Source organism: Myotis davidii, unplaced genomic scaffold, assembly GCF_000327345.1.
Source record: "Myotis davidii unplaced genomic scaffold, ASM32734v1 scaffold1427, whole genome shotgun sequence".
Lineage (NCBI taxonomy): Eukaryota > Metazoa > Chordata > Mammalia > Chiroptera > Vespertilionidae > Myotis > Myotis davidii.
Genome location: NW_006298040.1, coordinates 536,467 through 541,642, shown reverse-complemented (window position 1 = coordinate 541,642; position 5,176 = coordinate 536,467).

Here is a 5,176-nt window from a genome sequence, read left to right as displayed (position 1 = left end):
CCTAAAGAGAAGAGAAGAAAACAAAACAACACCGTGGGCTGCTCCAGGGTGTCCACCCGAAAAACACCTTCTATTTCATATTTACTCCCACAAACAGGTGCTTTATTCTCTGAAAACCGTTTTGTTCTTGTTTGTGAAGACAGCTGTGCCCATGTCCTCTTTCTCTCTCCCTCTTGCATGCTATTATAGGCAACGAGCTCATAGAAACTCAAAGGGCTTTGGCAGTGTTTTAGCGATTATTGAAGCTATTTGGAAATGTAGTCAAATTGAAGGATGTCCTCAGTAACAATAGTTTAGGTCATTAGCATCAAAAAGCATTTTTGAAGCATAATTTCTGTTCTACTTAAATATATTCCTAGTTTATTTTTGTGGAAGATGGTGTCAGTATTTTATGGAATTCACTGTCAAGATTCCAACCTTATGATTCACTAGTCATAAGAAAAGGGAACACCAAATATAATCAAAGGCATATACTGAATTTTTTTTTGCCAGTTAAATGTATTCCATGGAAATTGGATCTCTGAGGATTGATAAAGAACTTTCAAGTGATTTCCAGTGACCAGTTTTCCACGATGCTCAAAGACACAGAGTGGAGAATGAGTATTTTCACTAATAGCAAAACTACTTCAAGAACTTCTTACCTGGACTCCCCTGTAAGAGCGATTTTTATGAAAAGCAAATCTGATTCTGTGCCAGAAGCTCCCGAGAAACAAACACCTTAGAAAAAAGCTATCCCATCTTCAAGGAGTTTCAATTCACCGGTAGCCTCGGGGGTGATCTAGTCAGGGCCCCACCTTGTGAGTGTTGACCTGTGTAGTCACACTGTGCTCTGCACTCAGCAGGTCTAGAATGACTTAGTGCTCTGCTCACACCCTCTTAAGATCCTTAATGATCTTACCTTTGAACTTACTTTTTGTAAGTAAAGTCTAAAGGGACATCTGTGCCTTGTTATTTCTGTAAGCAAACTTAAAAATGTTTTCTTCACTCTGTGGTTGTTTTCAGTGGGTGAGCATATGTAAACCATGAGTCGACCTTTATCTGCACAGATATCAATAGTGTTATATGCATTTACATTATATATATGTATACATATACATTAACATATATACATATATATTATAGTTAAACTGTATGTATATTTGTCTTAGTTTATTTTTCAAACCAATTTTTATGTATTTCATTTTTAAAATATGTTTTTATTGATTTTTTTAGAGAGAGAGGAAAGGAGAGGGAGATAGACATAGAAATATCAATGAGATAGAAACATTGATTGGCTGCCTCCTGCACACCCCGTACTGGGTGGGGATTGAACCGAAACCCGGGCATGTGCCCTGACTGGGAATCAAACTGGCCACCTGGTGCATGGAATGATTCCCAAGCAACTGAGCCACACGGTCAAACTGTATTTCATTTTTTTTTTAAAGTTATCATTAAAAGGGGAGTCATAGTGTTATAGGCAGTTAGTCAGACAGGAGCAGAGCAGGTTCAATGGGCCAGGATCAGGAACTCACCAGGCAGAAAGCCCAGGTGCTAGTCAGGGACAAAACTGGGGGAGCGAGGACCTTGCCCCCAGGGTAGCCTTCCCTCCCTGGCCCATCATGCCGTTTACCCCCTGACCTTTTCCTCCCTCGGGGTAACATCGAGGCCTCAGTTGTATTTCAGCCCCAGGTGCTGAATGGCTGCCTCAGGGCCAGCTGCATTGACTAATGACCCCTGCCCTGGCGCCGACCAATCTGCGGAGACCATGACCCTGAAGGAGCAGGCCGGGAAAGCCGGTATACAGTCCTTCTACCGAGAGCCTTCCCTACGCCTCACCTGAGATTTCCAACTGCAAGAGAGACATCAATAGGCTCAGGACAGAGGACCCAGCATGGGCTCTCCCCCAGGGGAGCACGCTCCATTCTCTTCCCCCGTCTCCCCTCTGCGGAACCCCATGAGACGTGTAACCAGGGGAGCCATGGGCAGCACGGCCCATCCCAGGCTCACCCCCTGAACCTGTCTCGAGGCCCCTTTTCTCTGGCTTCCCAGTGAGCTAGGGCAGCCCAGCCTCCGCCCTCCTGTTACTTCTATGCACCTTCCTCGAGTCACTGTCCTAAGTATATTTTTGCTGCGGCCAATGAATTCTTACTTTGCTACACTTCGTCTCTTGATTGAAATCTTGCCTCCAAGTAAGACAAGAACCGAGGTCTCATCATCTCACTGGTAGGTAACATGCTCTTTTAATTCTTTCGAGCTTTATCTACGGTTCTCTTCCGTGTTCAGGTGGTAATTTCAGCTTTTAACTTTTGGGGGGGCTTCCCTTTGTTTTCTATATGAATTTCTGGCCCTGTTTTACAATTTTCTTCCTCTTTGGTATTTGTATTCCTGCCACTGTCCTGTTCTTTTTTGGGGGGTAAATAAATTAATAAATAATTTTCAATGTTTTTTTTTTTAAACATTTACAATTACGGCAATGCATTTCTTTCTCAATACTGAATCAGCTGTAGGCCACAAGTTTTAATATGTATTATTTTCACTGTTATTACAATTATTTTTATTATTCCCATTACTCTTTATTTTAGATCCAAAAATTATTTATAAATAAACTCAAATTTCTAAGTAAGTAGAATTTTAGGTGCACCTTTTGGCTCTAGATTTTTAACTTTATTTAAATGTAGAAAATATAGTGAGAAGGTAGTAAATATTGTTTATGTAAAAAAAAATCATTCAAACCTGTAAAGAATTTTTGTGAGTTTATTTGAGCCAAACTGTTCACAATTGCCGGAAAGCAAAACCTCAAGGTAATTGGGATCATGCTCTGGAGCAGTGGTTCTTAACCTTTTGGCCCCTTAAATACAGTTCCTCATGTTGTGACCCAACCATAAAATTATTTTCGTGGCTACTTCATAACTGTCATGTTGCTACTGTTATGAATCATAATGTATCTGATATGCAGGATGGTCTTAGGCGACCCCTGTGAAAGGATCGTTCGACCGCCAAAGGGGGCGCGACCCACAGGTTGAGAACCGCTGCTCTGGAGAACGGCAGGTTTTTACCTTGTTTTTATAATTTACCATCAAAGGAGGAGCCATAAGTGGTTACATAAAATCCATTGTTGATAGATTAGGGAGGTGGGAGAAGGCAAAGCAGGAAAACCTCTGGGATTGGATAAAAATTGAAATGATGGACACATGCTTCTGTTACACAGGTGGATACAGGGTAGTTAACAGTTGACAATTAACATGATAAGAATAACAATAAGGGAATTTGTGGTCTCCACTCTGGTCCCATTTGTTGAGCCCTGAGGGGTCCTGAAAAAGGGAAGTTAGAAGTGACTCAGACATTTCACAGGTGTGTTATCTTCGATGCAGAAAGACAATAGGCTGGGTAAAGATCCGAAGTTGGTCTGTGCCAGGGAAAATACTGGCCTAGGAAGTGACTACCTACTATAAACTGCTTTTCCCCTCCTTTATTGATTAAGATATTACAAATGTGTCCTTATCCCCCCAATGTCCCCTCATCCCCCCAATCCTGCTCTCACCCTCACTCCCTGTTGTCCACATCCATCGCTTATGCTTATCTGCATGCATACAAGTCCTTTGGTTGATCTCTTCCCCTCACCCCCACCCTCCCCTATCTTCCCTCTGAGTTTTGAGCATCTGATGGAAGCTTCTCTGTCTCTACATCTGTTTAGTTAAATTTTTAAGTTCAGACCATCCTTTGTGGTTACTTTAGGTCTTTGAGTTTGCAAAACCGCCATGCAGGCCTTCCCTGAACTAGTTAGGTTAGCATGTGGCCTTTTTCCCCCACCCATAATATGATATTGATTTTCTGAGATTTTCTTTGGGGACCGGTATGTAATCTAATTCTATGAATGTTTAGTGTTTGATTTCAAACTATGTGTATCCTTCAATTGTTAGGTATAGAATTATATCCATGCCTGTTAATTGTATTATCCAAACCTTCTAAATCCTTACTCATTTTTGATTCTTTGATCTATCAGTTCTCATACAAGTGCACTAACACCCCTTGTTTAGATTAGGAATATGTCCATTTCTTTATAATATCTGATTTCTATATTTTGAGGCTAAGTTGTTTTGTGTATACAGTTTCAGGGATTTTGGAATTTCCTTTAGAATCATCTCTTCTATCACAGTGTAGTGAATTCATACCTAATTAGTACATTAATACCTATTATTGATTTCAGAGAGGAAGGGACAGAAGAGATAGAAGCATCAATGATGAGAGAGAATCATTGATCAGCTGCCTCCTGCACACCCCACACTGGGGATGGAGCCCATAACCCGAGTATGTGCCCTGACCAGGAATCAAACCATGACCTCCTGGTTCATAGGTCGATGCTCAACCACTGACCTACACCGGCTGGGCAATACCTATTAGTGCATTTTTATATTTAATACCATATTATCTGATGCAAGTTTAGCTGTACCAGATGCTATGGGCTGAGTTATGTTGCCCCCAAATTCATATACTGAAGTCCCAACACCCACTACCTCAGGACCATATTTGAAGATAGATTCTTTAAAAAGACAATTAAGCTAAAAGTGAGGCCATTAGGATGGAGCCCTAATCTAATATGACTGTTTCCTATATAGGGAGAGGAGGGGACCTCAGGGATATATGCATGCACAGGGAGACGATCATGTGAAGAAGGAGCAAGAAGACAGACATCTTCAAGCCAACGAGAGAATCCTCAGAGGAAACCACAGCTGAAAACACCTGGACCTTGGACTTCCAGTCTCCAGAACTGTGAGAAAATTAATTTCTATATTTTCAGCTGCCCCGTCTGTGGTATACTGTTCTACAGCCCTAGCAGCTGATATGCTACATTTTCTTTATTGACATTTGTCTGAAATATCTAGTTCTATCTCATTACTTGTGTCCTTTCTATGACATTCCACTTTAGGTATTCCTGCTCTACTAAATGTAAGTACTTCCTGTACAGTATTTATTTTTTTTACTTCACCATGGAGTTTATCATTTCTTTATGACAGTATGCACTTTTTGAGTGTGAAGTAATATCTGGCTGAGATTGCATTTTTAATGTGTAACTCCTATGAACTCGTCTTGAAAAGTTTCTTTAGAGCCCTTTTGCATCGACTTCTGCTAAGTGCCCAGAGGTTTGCCTTGTTTGCACCAGGTTTAGGTGAAATTTTTCCCCTTGGATTCCTACCCC